Source organism: Prinia subflava, chromosome 3 (assembly GCF_021018805.1).
Source record: "Prinia subflava isolate CZ2003 ecotype Zambia chromosome 3, Cam_Psub_1.2, whole genome shotgun sequence".
Classification (NCBI taxonomy): domain Eukaryota; kingdom Metazoa; phylum Chordata; class Aves; order Passeriformes; family Cisticolidae; genus Prinia; species Prinia subflava.
This window is the reverse complement of record NC_086249.1, coordinates 84,107,665-84,122,869: the sequence shown is the minus strand read 5'-3', so window position 1 is coordinate 84,122,869 and position 15,205 is coordinate 84,107,665. Positions and strand designations below refer to the sequence as shown.

The 15,205-nt window shown below is 42.3% G+C and overlaps 1 protein-coding gene across 1 annotated transcript in view; it reads left to right on the top strand.

The window, feature by feature from the left end:
* The first annotated feature begins 1,734 nt into the window (after positions 1-1,734).
* The window catches only part of MYO16 (myosin XVI), a 359,373-nt gene continuing 345,902 nt past the window's right edge, over positions 1,735-15,205 (top strand). Inside the window, exon 1 of the mRNA XM_063392794.1 lies at positions 1,735-1,866. The gene's annotated coding sequence lies outside the window, so the exon portion shown is untranslated. The remainder of the gene's footprint in view (positions 1,867-15,205) is intronic.

Here is a 15,205-nt window from a genome sequence, read left to right as displayed (position 1 = left end):
CCAGAGGGTTTCAGTCCACTTTCTAAGAAAGTGCTTCAGACAGAAGCCAGCCAGAATTCAAAGTCAAGGAACGAGAAGACATCATTCAAGGATTTAACCTGCAGGAGCCTGAATGAGGGTCTGAATTCTGATACCTATAGTGTGCAATACCAAGATAAAAACTATTCTGGGAGGATATTTCCTACTTGATTATACAATCACAAAGTTAAAGACTAGGCTTTCACTTCCTTCACTCCTCATAGCTCCTTCACTCCTGTGTGCAGGTTCAGCTTCCAGATGTAGGGAAGAGCATGCTCTGCCCTCAGCACTGCACACTCCCTGCTGCCTGTATCTAATCTGGCTACAGGGACACCAACTCTTCAGTTACACACCAGCTCCCTGTAATTTTGTGTGGAGATAGCTGTGGTCAGATCCATGATTCACAGCTTGAGCATCTCTGGAAAACCTTGGGACCATCCACATCACAATCAAGCTTTAAAGGAGGGACAGCTGCTTATATCCCATACAACCAAACTTGAGTCAGCAGTGCAAGTGCCATCATCAGGTAAGCCGTGGCCATTCAAGATGAAGTGAAGGGTAATCTAATATGTCGGTATTTATATTCTACAGCATTTCACAGTGTGTAGGCATCTGGGCATTCTGTGTATCATTGGCATGACAGCTAGGTCTAGAAAGGGTTGTGGGAGAAGGTAACACTTACTTCTGTAAATACAACTCTGAAGTGAGTTTTGGCTCACTTGGGGTGCAGGTTATATTCTTCAAACAGAGGAAATCAGTGGGTGACTCCTGCTAGGATAGCAAAGACAGCTCCTACTGAGAGGATGTGGTGGAAGACTACATAGCATGCGTTGTGTAGGGCAGTGTCTGGTGAGGACTTTGCTGGGATGCTTCCTGTTAGGCCTCCATTGAAAAAAGATGCTCTAACGAGTACTTTAGCTAGGACTTAGGCAGCGATCTCCTCTGTGGGCAAAATATCTTAACAGCCAGTCCCACTACTCAGTAAGGTGGCAAAAGACTGTCACTAGGACTTGTAACTTTCCTGCCTTTATGTTTTTGCAAGATTTCTATCTACAGTGCCAGGAAAAACAGCTCTAAAGCAGTTGGGCATGACCAAGCTGCATATAGTACCGGGACAGAAACATATGCATCCAAGCTGCAATTCGTTTTCTAAGTACAACCTCGTAAGAAGTGTTGATTTTGCATCCATCTCACGGGGTGACAATTATGACATTCCCAGCGTTTCTCTTTTGTTGGGCATTAGGTGCCACTAGGGAATCAAGTGGGTCTTTGTTGTGCTGAAGTACGTGTAGACTGCTCCCACACACAGCCTTCCCGGACCTCTTCATTCCAGCAGTTTACCGAAGGAGAGGGGCGGACAAAGCATGTGGAAGCCCGGAGAAGCAGCAGCCCCTTGCGGCGTGCCCCGCGGGGCCGCATGAGCCCCGGGCACGGCAGGTGGGTACCGCAGGGGAAGGCACAGGGACGCAGGAGCGGCTCTGCGCGGTGCCCGCTCCGGTGCGGGCTCTCCTCCGGAGTGCCCCGGCAGGTAGCGGGGCGGGGCGGTGCCGGCAGAGCCGCCCCCGGCCGGGCCCGTGCGTCGGCAGCCGGGCACCGCTCCGCAGCCCTTCGCTTCGCTTCGCTCCGCTTCGCTTCGCGGGGAGGCGGCGGCGAGGGGCGGGCGGGGGAGTGCCGGGGGAGGCAGAGGCGGCGCGGCTCCGCACGGCGTGGCACGGCTCGGCTCGGCTCCGCGCGGCACGGCAGAGAAAGAGCCCCAGAGAAAGTGGAAGCGTGCCTCGCCCCGCCGCGCCGCCCCTGCCCGGCACCGGCAGAGAGGCGGCCGCCCCGGCCCGGCCTCGTCCCCCCGAGGTGAGTGCCGCCCTCGGAGGGAGGGAGGAGGCGGGGGCCCGGCCGGCGGCTCCGCAGCGGGGGCATGCCCCGCGGCTCTCCCGTACCGGCAGCGGGCTCATGATCCTTTTGCGGACGGATTTGGTTGGTGGTATCCTGTGAGTATTCGGGCAGCGAGGAGGGTGGCGGTGCGTGTGCTTTTTCGTCTGTTCGGTGTTCCTTTTTGTCCGCGTGTCCGTGCCGTGCCCGTGCCCGTGCCCGGCGGCCCCTCCGGCTGGCGCCAGCCCCGGTGGGCTCCGCCGGCGGCGGCAGGACCTGCCTGGCTGCCCGTGGGGTCAGCGAGGTGCGGGGCTCAGCCCCGCTCATTGTGTGCTGGGTGCAGAAAACAGCCCAGGCTCCACCAGATGGGCACTTTCAACCAGCCCCTTCCCGAGCCCCCGGTTGGGGTGGCGAGCCTGTCGCGATCCTGCCACCCCGCTGGTGGAAATCAGTGGTGACAGGCAGCTGGATGGCGATCTTCTGATAAACATTTTCTTTCATTGGAAGTGTCAGTCGGTTAAATCCCAGTCTTTTGTGGGAGTGTGCCTCCCGAATGGGTGACAGAAGGGCTCCGGAGCAGTGTTAGCCCGGGCTGGTTTCCAGCTCCAGCTGGCCTCAGGTGGCTCCTCAGCCCGTCCCCGCGCCGCCGTGCCGGGCTGGCTCTGATCCTGCTCCGGGTTCCGCCACTGGAGACCTGCGGGTACAGGCTGGATACAGCAGCCCTGGCTTCACCCCAGGGCTGGGGCTGCTGGCACAGGGAGCCTGATCTGGAGGATCGCTCTGAGGAAAAATGACTTTTCCTTACCACTGGCAAGATAGCGAATAGTGTGTCAGGATAATCCCGTATGTTTCAGGAAGAGCAGTATGATGCAATTTAGGTGTTTACACAGTGCGTATAGGAACTTTTGTCTCCTGCTGTGGGTTGTTCCTGGGCAGAATCTCAGGCAGATTGTGTTTTATCTTAACTACTGTTCCCACAACTTCATAAGAGGCTATTCTCCTGTGGAGCTTTCTATTCTCCTATGTAATCTGCTTATTAGTCCTGTTATCACTTTTATCAGTACATTACACCAAAAATGAGGAGGCAGTGCTGAAGCAGTAGCCTTTTTAGGTGGTGTTTTGATTTGGAAATGATTTTCTAAGTGTAAATACCTTCTAGATTCCATTGCCAGCATCTGACATGTGCCTGAGGGTAAAAAAAAAAAAAAAAAGAATAAAAAAAGCGTGTTATGTACGTAGTACATGTATATATGTGTGTGTTTACAGTAGATTCAAAGTGATGGGACAAGTTCTCTTGAGTGGGCTATTGTTCTCTAACAGCAGGGGTGCCATTAAAAGTACCAATAAAGCCTGGGATTAGGGTGATTGGTAGAGCAGAGCTCTGAACCGTTGCAGTAATTTTGTGTTGTAGCAGCATTCAGAAATCCCAGCTGCAAATCACATTACACAAAGGGAAAGCCAGTCCTTGGCCTCAAAAGATGACACAGGTACAGCAAGCAATTTGTAAGAGGAAGGAACAGAGAAAAAGCCAATTGTCTAATATTACATAGGTTAGGCCAGAGCTCAGTTTCTAGACAGCAAATGGCTTTATATATTTTGTCTCTGTTATAATAGAATTTCATTATGAATTGACTCTTTCCTGCTTATGGAATAATTTTCTAACTACTGGCAATAATGTTTGATGTATAGTATGCAGAACCTGTATTAATTGTGTAACAAGAATAAACATCAAAATATTTTGATGTGGGAGATCAAAATAATTCCAGCTGGAAGTGTACAGAGTTATTTGAGTACATCAAATGGGGTATCATATATTCTGTAATTGTACAGGAGGAATTAAATGGAGCTTGATTTGTTTGGAAATTGTAGTGCTGGTTGAGGCAACTGACCGTCATGGTAACAGTGGTTTATTGCACTGCTTTGAAAGAGCTTTTGTATTTTATGTTGTCATTATGCTACTTTTAAGTAGTACTGTTATTTCAAACCAGCATAATGAGATGAAAAGCATCTGGCATTCACCCCTGTAAAACAAGATCTTAGTGCTAAATTCAGATCCCTGCTTGAAGGTATCTACAAAATACCATGTTTATGCAGGGTGTCATATCAAGGAAAATGGACATCTATGTTAAAACTGACTTAAACCATTTTTGTCATGAAATGACAGTCACAACAGCAGCTTCAACCACATTTTTACTCTTTTGGAAGGGAATGATTTCTTACCTTTGCCATGGGAGCTCTGACAAAGTGAACATAAGGTAAGTGGCGATAATAAATGGGGCACTTCAATGAGATGAATTACAGATTTTAACATCAGCCTCTTCTGTCTCATCCAATTTTCCCAACCAACAAGTTGCTTGAGGCTGATTTCTTTAAATATGCTGTTTCAGTATACATATACACAGAAAAGGGTTTTTTGTTTAATTGTGAGATGCAACAGAAAATATTCCTCTAATCTAAATACTGCTTTTAATCAGATTTTCATGAACGTGATTTTTTTGTCCAGTTCTGTAAAAAAGTGACAAAATACTGTGTTTCTCAGCTGGCTTAATCCCAACAAAACATAACAACAACTAAACAATTACAACAAAAAAATTTAAACCTCAAAAAGGCAGCATGGTTCACTTTGTGTAATCTGTCACTAACATCTCAATCCTCTGTGTTGGCTTGTTATGTCTTGCTGATCATAGTCTAGCAAACCTCACTTGCACATTCTCTGTGTTTTTTCCACCTTGTCTTCTTTCTGCTACTAACTGTTATTAAAATAATTGTAGCTAATGAACATAGGAAAATGTTATAATCCTGCACAAAATTAGCAATAGCTGGGGATGCAGCTGATGGTATCAGGGAATATTGTGTTGTCACTTGTGGGCAACTGCAGCAGCTAGTGGAGATACTTGCCATTTTGTGGGACAGACCTGCTGGTTTAAGATTCTGCAAAGTTCATGTGAATTACAATTTGTTGCATCTTTCTGGAAAAGATGACAAATATTTTTGAGCATAATGAGGTGAAAAAACAATTCTAGCAGGCATCTAATTCTAACCTTTGCACTTAGATCTGTTAATTTTCTTTAAGATGTGTGTTTCATGTTAATTCTGTTGATTCTTGTAGCTTTTTTGAGACATTTCACAACAATCAAATAAACATTAATATTTGTGTATATATAGAACTACTCATACAGCCTTTTTGTGGAGCAATTATTAATAAATCATGTTCTGATTGATGGCTATATGTGTATGTATTCCTGGCATGTCTTATTACACATGCAGAAAAGGAGGGTTGGATAATGGATTTCAGCTTTTGTTCATTCTTAGTAAATGTTTCACTTTCAATTATCACTCTCTCTAATTCCTGGAAGTGTTAATGCAAACATTATATCTGTTTGGTCAGAGGAAGATTTTTCTCTTCCCTAAAATATTTGGGATCATAAAAGCAAGGCGTGCCACCTGAGGTGTTGGACCTGACTTCAGGTCTTGATGGTGCCAATGTGAAGTCTCAGCTACTGAGTAATGTAGCTGAAATCTGTGATCATTACAATTTCCCCCAAAATTACAGACTAGATTTGCCATATCATTTGCAGAAAGGCTTTTGTTTCACCAAAACTTCTTCTTTCTGACAAAACACCCAACCTACTTTCAGTCTGAACATCTCTATGTTCAGTCTGAATGAATGTTTTAATACAAAGGATTGAATGTATCCACTGCAAAACAATTGAGTTTATTGTAAGTTGCAATAACAGAAAAATACTACAAAAAATCATTTGCTGCCTTGTGCTGTAGGAAGACATGGCTGAGGTTTTTTTCTAATGGATATAGCAAATATATATATATATTGGGCTAGTTACTGTGGTGTTACATAAAAAGGGACGCTTAAAGTTGGACTTGAAATTAATTAAACACTCTCAACAATGAAGCCTCACAGGTAAACGGCTTCAGGGAGGTTGTTTTAAGTGTGACTTTTGTCTTATACATAGAGAAGTACCTGGTTAATTCCAGTCATGCTGAAAATAGCTTCTCCTTTCTGGAATGAATGTATGTCTTGGATAAGGTATCAAATCTTGACTTCAGTGGCCTTGAGAACATGGAGGAGCACATGCATCCCCAGCAGTGTGAGGCTGACAGCTGTGTTGACTCAGAGGTACAGGCACTATGGTAGCCATGCTAATTTCTCTGGTGCTCCTAGGCTTAAGTCCCTCTCAGCTGAGTTGCCGAGAGAAATAGTTCTGCAGCTGCAGCAGAAGCATAGAACAAAACCACTTGAGATAGTAAAATCCAGGTAACTGAAAGATACTGCTTGTGGTTCAGAAGACATACTAGTTTTTATGATGGTCAGTGTCAAATTGAGGGCGGAATTTTTTTTTGCAGATAGAACATCTGGGTTCATGTGAAATGATATTCAGTGGACTTGAAATAAACTGGTGTAAACCTTTAAAAAAAAAGTTCTGATACTTAAAAATCTGTACATCTGCTTTTCTGAGAAAATAGGTTCTTTTGTTTTGAAATTAGAACAAGGTACAAAATGTTTGGAAAGACTCTCTGCAGGATGTGTGGAATGTCAGTGTAATTGTGGGGTTTGTTTTGAAGCAGTTAAATACCTTTGGTGTAAAGGGGGCTGTAAAAAAATTGTAACTGCTGTTTGTATTGCAGTAAATTATTGTGGATCAATTCTCAGTTGAGAAGTGTTTGTGTCAGGTGGTGTTTTATTAGCTGTAATAAAACAAAAGCATTTATCCAACTGCATTTATCTTAGAGTCTGAGAAATACCATGTAGAAGGAGGGATTATGTTGATAGTTGTACATTTTTATGGTATCAGCAGCTAAATGCCATCAGAGAAGCTTAGTCTGAGCAAGTGCCCAGACTTCCTGTGTCATCAAAAGTGAGATGAATAACTTCCTGGTGGTAGGTATCTGAATTTATGGCCATGACCCTCTCTACTATGGCAGACTGCTTTGGTATCAAAGCAGAGGGGGTTAGGCATCCTTGCCTGTAATTGTGCAAGTTGAATGAGCCTTCCTGAAGGGAGTACCTAATATTTCCCTGGCAGTGTCCTGGATGTCTGCTAGAAAAGGAAATTTTGTGCTGTTTGTCAGATTTAGATTGTAGATAAATATGCGCTGTGTCCTAATTAGGAGCTTTATTTAAGGAACATTAGTGATTTAACACCCCAATCTAATTACTTGTAAATTTCTTGCTAATTTTGCAGTTAGTGCTGGAACAAGACTTTTTATGGAAAATTCCCCCCTAAGGAAATCAGAACCACTAACTTCTAGTGCTTATGGAAAGCTCTATTTCTGTGACAATGTTGTGTGGACAATGTCCATAAGAAAACAATACTACTTTTACGTGATGGCAAAGACAAAATGTGTCAAGTACTTTCCACAAAAAGTTACAGTTTTTGAAACTCCAATGACTCTGGCTTTAGCATGTGCTTCTGTAGGATCAAATTCTGCTCAGATATTACCTAGTGGAGAAGGTATTCTTGAATCATGTTGTACCACAGTCATCTTTGGCCTTCAGAGGATGAAAAGGAGGACTCAGGGTGTAGCCAGGGTTTACTCGCTGTGTGTTCTTGCAGTTGATAGCCAAGGCAACTTTTTATAAACATAGATGATGATGTGCAGCTTGGAGCAGCCATAAGGCTGCTCTAAAATGTAGCCTGGCCTTACAAGGGTAAAGGTGTTCTTGATAGCTTGTTTTCAGGTAATCGATGTGGTGTTTCAGTTGGACAGAGAAGCTGGTGGAGAACATCCTGGCCCATCAACCGGTTGTCCATAACAGTTTTCTCCTCTGAGAAGGTCTCTCAAGTGTTGTCTCAGTTTCTATGAGCAAACCTGTTCTTCCCAGAGATTGATAAATTTGACTAATTCTTAGTACTAGAAGGCATTTCATGTTTTGCAGAATTGAAACTTGATAATTTTCTCTCTTTAAGTGCTAGATCTTTAATGTTTTGAAAGATAGGGAGCTTTGTATCCACTCTGGAATAATAAAAATAATGTCTGGAGAGAGAGATCTGTTTATTAGTTAAATGGATGTAGCTGGAAAAGAAACAGTCAAGCTCTCAGGCTCAGAATACCTTATTCCCTGATTGGACTGATGAAGCAATTAAGTCTAAAAGCTTGCCACTTGTTTTTGTTGTGCAACAGTTGTAGCAGGCTTTTAAACTAATCTTTTGCTTATTTGTCTTTGTAAAAGAAAATGGTTCATCCATAGGCAGAGCTGCTGTGTGCTTGGTTGTGTGGACATGTGCGTTTAATGTAAAACAGTCAGAGCCTCTTCAGCATGCAAGATTGTGCTCTGGCCTCACGATTCCTCAGTCCTGTCACATCTCTTCCTTTCCCAGCAGGACATGCTCGCCTACATCCCAGTGTGCCAGCACAGCCGTATAAAGGAAAGGATCTAAAAACACTGCAAGCTACTCTGCTCTGCTTCCACTTCCTACCACAGATACTGCTTTTGGTGTCAAGTGGCGCGGTACTTCCTTGACCCCTTTCACGATTCCTCACTGAGTGTGTTCTAGGGTCAAATAATTTGGCTCTCCCTTTAGTCCCGGGTTCAAGTCTCCTGATTGTTCACACTGCATATATGCTAATGAATTCAGTATCCCTACCACTTTGGAGAAGTAGTTCCTTGTGAAGAGGGACAGGGGGGCAAATAAGGTATTGTTGGCTGGCTAATTTGCTTCAGGGTCTGCTCTGGACCAACAGTATAGGCACAGGCCCTGCCAAGTTTGGCTTCCTCTGCCTGGGACATTTCTCTAGCGCTCTCACAGGAGGTCTTCTGCCTTTAACTAACCCCTCTTTCCTGTGATAGAAATGGCTTGGAACCACTCCTGAGTATCAGATCTAACTGGGCTTTAATATGAGCACTTGGAGTAAAGAGACCCTAGCCTTGATGGTGACTAATATGCCAAGGGATAAGTGGATGGGGACAGCCATCTGTAGTTTTACTCCAGTTCTGTGAGTAATCCAATGAGATTCTGGTATCTAATCATCTTTTCTATGCTTCCAGACATATTCTTTCTTCCCCTGTGAAAGGAAATGTGTGTACAAACAGCACACAAGACCTGCAGGGCAATGTAATAGACAGCTGGTGCCTTGAGACCAAAATTGTTCATCAGGGTGAGGCATCCTATCTCAGTGAGTTAAGGCTAGCTCATGGTAACTAATCCACTGAGTGAAATTTTTGTGTGTTTCATCTATTAGTGTAACTACTAATCAGGCTTTCTGAATTTATGTGTGCATTAATACTCAGGTGCTGCAGCTATTTCCTTCCAGAATCCTAAGGGATTTTTTTTGGTTTTTTGTTTCCTCGAAAAAAAGTGAAATTTTATTCCTTGGTACAGGATTAGTAGCCTTTGCATTGGTGATGTTCTTCCTGTACCCCATCATAGTTCCTCAACTTTTAGTCAAACAGAGAATGTCTGAGGTTGATGTTACATTTCCCTTACAAAGCTTTAATCAAAGGCACTGGATTAGGGGAACTGTGCAGTTGCTGCAGGAAGAGGAATCCTGGGCACGCAAAGGGAGAGCCCGCAGCAGCTGGGCAGCGTCCTGCTGGCTGTGGCATTCCCGCTGCTGCTGGAGCACTCCATGGGCCAGAGGGAAGTCATGTTCCAGTGGATCTGGGTGCCTGATCAGTAATTAATCTAGTTCCCAACAGTGCAAGAGGGTGGAGCAAGGTGGTTTGACTTATGTTTTTATATACTTTTCCAAGAATGGAAAACAATACTTTCAAACTGTCTTCTCATTATTGCTTTTAAATACAGCTACTGCAAATTGTGTCTGCTAGAAAGAGCAGTCAAAGGTCCTCACTGTTTGATGTGGACATTGAAATGCAGTAGCATTTCAAAACCTTCGGGCTTTGGTGGCCTAGGTTCTTTACAGACATACAATAAATAACAGTCCCTGCTCCCCAAAAACTTTCAGTCTGTCAGATGAGAAGAGTGAGGGGAAATTAGGTAGTGTCCTCAGAGACAAAGGAGATAGAAAACATAATTTAAGTCAGAGGAGTTTCATTAGCTAAGAATGCACTCAATTTCTGGTTTATATAGTAAGCCAACTTTATATTAGCTAGGTCTTAATATTTTAAATACTGTAGTTAAATAAAATCCATAGGATTTAAAATAGTCAGTTCAGTTCCAGTGAGTAGGACTGAATTTGTCAGCAATTGAAGAGCAAGTACGACAGAACATACTGTGCCCTGGAAACAGTATGGAAGGAAAAAAATTGGTCTATTTTTAAGGGACAAAGCCAGTTATTCAGTACTTCATGTTGTCTGTAGGTCAAGTCATGCATGGCCATAGCCATTCATGTAATGTAGTGATTGTGGGGCAGGTAAATTTTTCTGGTCTGGTTTGTGATGCACGATGAGGGTGAGCAGTGTGCTTTGGCTGTTTGCACCATTTGTCTGGTCTAGAAATCCAAAAAATGTACGCACAAAGACAAGCATAGGCACTTAGGTCATCTCCCATTGGCTCTTGACTCAATGCAAGCATCCCCTTCCACATGGAGAATGAGAATGTTTGAGAGGCCAGTATGAGGTCGTGGAGTGTGGTGGCACTGGTGGGCTGGCTGTGTGCATTCCAAAAGGTTTTAATCAGTGCTGATTAAATAGCCTGGCACTTCGGAATGCCTAAGGGTGGGCCTGGGTGTCTTCCATGCTTAAATGTTGGCTCATCTTCTCAGAAAGGACAGCAGTGTTGTGCCTGCTGTTGCAGCATATTTGCTGAACTCACAGTTGTGGAGGAAACATATCCTCTTTATTTTAGGTCCTACTAGTGGGCTGGGTGCACATATGTGAGTTTTTTCTCTTTTCAAGCACACACAGTTCTCACGTGGAGCCTGCTGCTGGGAAAGGCACATCTATTTTACAGAAGTTACAGTTTTGTATATGAAACATGAGATTGGACCCAAAGCCAGAAAATATTTGTGTAGTTTTGCTACACAATCAGCTACTTGGTGACTTCTGTGTCTTTCCTGCATTTTTGTCTTCTTTCATTGCTGATAAGACATTGACAAGTTGTGGATACCATTGAAAGAGTAAATACATTATTTAGTCGCCTTTTATTGATGATGTCTACTTTCACAAAAACTTTGCAGCCTTAGAGAAAAGTCATTCAGAGCATTTTAAGAGGGAAGTGCATCAAGTGTGATACAGAATGCTGTTTTGCTTTGGTGTTTAAGCATAGAACATGGGTGGGAGTTCTGCTAACCTGGGAACCAGTGAGACTGAAAAACTTGGAATACTTCATGTATAACTGTAATAATATAACAGACTTAGAATTGCTCTCTCAAAACCTTTCATTTTTAGCTAATTTTAAAAAAGCTACAGATTTGCAGATCATTTAATATTGGCAAGTACTAAATTTCAGCCAACATTTGACAGCTGAAAACTACAAGCGCCATTTCCAGCTCCCAGCTGGTGCTGCCACTGGCTACTGATGACCTTTCTTTTTCTCCTCCACAGACATAATGGTTCAGAAGTGAGATAATAAGATATATTAAAGAAAAAAGAATGCCCAAACACTCTCATCCCCTACTGCCTGGTTTTCATTTTGTGGTTCCATTGGCTATTTTGTGAAAATTTGGGAAGCCACGAGTTTGGTTCTTCTCTTTCAAATGCATTTAAATTCCTTCTCAAAACTGTTCTTTTAAAATACTATCATGACTACTGAAAAGAGATGAAGACATGAATGAAGGTTAAAGTTCCTGTCAATAAGTAAAAAATACATGATTACCACTGAGATAAATGGTCAAAATTATTCCCTGTAAATGTTATTTCTGGTATCATTTTTATTATTATCCCACTAGTTAGCCTGGCATCAAGGATTTCCATAGATGAATATGCTGTCTTGCTTCTTCCCCCACCCCCTTAAATAGTGTGGCTTCTTCCTGCAGGGACTCAATGACAAATCATCTAAAGTTAATTTGTTAGTATCCTAAACAGTGCTGAGCAGAATGTAGCTGTTCTCATTAGCTCTCTTATTACCTAAGTGTCAGCACAAAACTCTTGAGGACCTGTTTGTAACATGAGTATGTCTTGATTTGTTTAATACACATTTTTATCCAATCATGGAGATGGCATTTAGCTGTGCTGTGACTTCTTAATCCTTTGTGAATTAGTCTTAAGTGACCAAAATCAATTGAAAATGTCTAAAGACTTAGTGTGATTGATGGATATATGATCTTGTTTGCAGAGTGACTAGAGTTCAAAATAGTTGGTTTGCTTAAACATCAGCTGACAAGTTATTTACTTCTAAGGGAAGGACTTCTGGTAGCTGTGTACCATCAGCACATGTCTTCTTGTGAAGTGTACTTCTTTTTGTGTTTGTGGGGTTAATATGATGTTGTACTGCCATAGCAATGCAAAATATTTTATATGATCCAAGATTAATGTTGCAGCTTTCTCTGATGCTGCTTTGGTTGCTGATTTCCTCTTGATTATGTTTCAAAAGTGTTCTCGTGCTCACAGCTGATACTGAGATCTTGTGTGGATTGGTCATACTGGAGGATACTGAAAAATGCTTTGATGTGTGTATGTATGTAAACATAGGTGTTGAAATTTGCTAGATATTGGTCATGATACTCAAAGAATCCGGAATTAAGCACACCACAATCCTGGAAAAAGGAGCATAATGCAAGGAATGATAATCCCTGAAAAGGACTGACAGTCTTTCTTCAGAATACTACTTTATCTGTATATTGTCCCTACAAAGAAAAATCAGATTCCTTTGCTTAAGTAAGTTTTAAGGAGTTAAAAAAACAGTTTAAGAGCTGAAAAATTGGATTAATATCCCAAGGTTATCTGGGAAATGTTTGCTCATGTAACGGTCAGAGATTGCTTTAAATATTTTATCAAGGTAGCACTGGTAATTTCACTGTGAATTGTGGTTGTCCTGGGAAGGTGAGAGGACTGTTTCTTGAAGCATTCACTGAATCATGCTTAGTTAATGCACTGATAATTTGAAGATGTTATATTTTACTTTAAAATAAAGGCATTTATAATATCAATATGACTAATATGTGCTGGGATGCAGTTTTCCATCTTGTCTCAATTTTGGCATGGGACGAGAGCAAGTGAAAAATGTGTATGTGTGGCTTTTTTGTTTTGTTTTGTTTAAATCACAAGATAGAACACAGCACTTGGAGCCTTTGTGCTGCAGCAATGAGAGCTAAGCAGTCTATATCTGTGACATGACAAATGGGGCCACCATTTCAGTCTCCTGTAGTATGTTAATAACATACAGCTCAGTTAATGCTGGAGCGCTCATACTCCATCACAAAATTTACAGTTTTTGTTGGTGTTGGATATTGCTTCCTCCAGTGCTGCCTGGCCTCTTTCCAGTTTGTGACTGTGGCTACACATTTACATGTTCTTCATTCTCAAACACAGAGAGGCCACACAGGCCTGAGTATAATTCTCAAATGTGGCAATATATTCCTATTGTGTGTGTATCTTTGTGTGCCCATACATATGCATGTGTGGACATACATGTTTCTGCTTAATATTTCCCAAGAAGCTGAAACTTATCCTTTAATAAAAATTAATTTGTACAAAATTAATTTTAAGGAGGAGGTGATTCCTGAAACTTAGAAGTACCTTCAGCAGTTGAACTTTACAAAGTTTATGCTTTTCTGACAAATTCAAAACTCGTGGCAGAAGGTGCTTGTTCATGAAGGCTGGAAGATGAAGTGACCACCTTGCATAAATATTACCTGCCTGTATCCAGAGCTTCAGCATTCAGTTAGACATGCTGCTTTATTAAAAAAAAAAAATCTTGTGCATGCACTTTTGCAATTTGTCATTGCTTTTCAAGCTTATTAACTCATTAAGTAGCATTTAATGAGGATAAGCACAAAGTAATTAATTTATGCAGAATGTTTATTGCTTCCCTAATGAATTTATGTATTAGAGTTCTTCAACGAATACATTAATATATTTCTGTATTTTGTATACATTTTGTTCTCTAAACAAACAAAAACATTTCTTTGAGGTCTTTATTCCTGACTAAAGATTGTCTTTATAATATCACCTGGCTTAAGCATAGTGTAGTTTTCTTAGAACAGACTTTGCCAACATCAATGCTTGTGCACAAGTCTCTTCGTCCTCTTTGACATGTTCAGTAGTGCCTTGTATCAGGGAAAAGCTGTCCTCAGTTATACTGGGAACTTATTTTATTGTTCTTCCTAGTAAATGGCTGTTGTTGTACATTAAGTTCTTGCTTTGGGAGAGTGAGGAGTTGAGTAGCCTGATGTGATATATGGAAATAACCTATTTGTCAGTAAATAAGTGCACTGGATGTGGGTATCTGGGTGTTGGGTACGGGAAGAGAACAGGGGCTGCCCTGTGATATACATAGCTCGAGCTGACTCCACGGACCCTCTGTACCCACATCCGAGCCCCTCAGCTGGGCACTGGTGATGCCTCTATGGAAATATATTTAATAAAGGGGAATACAGAAAACAGCAGTGAGGGGAAAAAAGGTGTGAGAAACAACCTTGTGAGCACCTAGGTCAGAGAAAAAAGAGGAGGAAGTGCACAGTGACAGAGCAGGTATTTCCCTGCATACTGTGGGAGGAGTGATGGTGGAGCAGGTGTTTCCTTCAGCTCATGGAGAACCGTGCCAGAACAGCTAGATGTCCAGACTGCAGCCATGGAGAAACCCATATTGGAGTGGGCAGACATGGCCTTCAGGAACTGCAGCCGGTGGAGGGCCCACAGGGGCCTTCAGCCTCTGAGAAGGGCCTGTGTTGGAGCCGTTCATGGAGAACTCACACTGGATCAGTAGAAAAGTCTCAGGAGGAAAGAATGACACAGAGAAGCTGGTTGTGGTCCACAGACAAAGCACAAACCCCATTCCCCCATCTTCCTGCAGGGATGGGGGAAGGAACCAGAAGAATCATAATGAGGGAGGGAAATGGAAGGGCTGGGAAGAAGGGTTGGGTTCATTTATGTCTGTTTCTCACCATTCTGCTCTGATTTGCAAATATTTAAAATAATTTCCTTTAAGACAAATCTGTTTCGTCCATATTGGTAATTGATAAATGATCTCCCTGTCTTTATCAGGATCCATGATCTTTTCTATCTTACTGTCTGCTTCTTGAGGAGAAAGGATGAGAGTGTTTGGGTGGGTGCCTGAAAGCAGGCCAACTTCAACCTTCAGCAACAACCTCTACAATTATTTGCATATGGACTACCAAATCATAAATATGAAATCCTGTAATCTGCAACTCAACTGTCAGATTATGAATCTCTAATAAATTTTATAGTTTGTGATCTACAATAGTTATGAAAATAATGGACTGAAGTATATGCAGTGTTTTT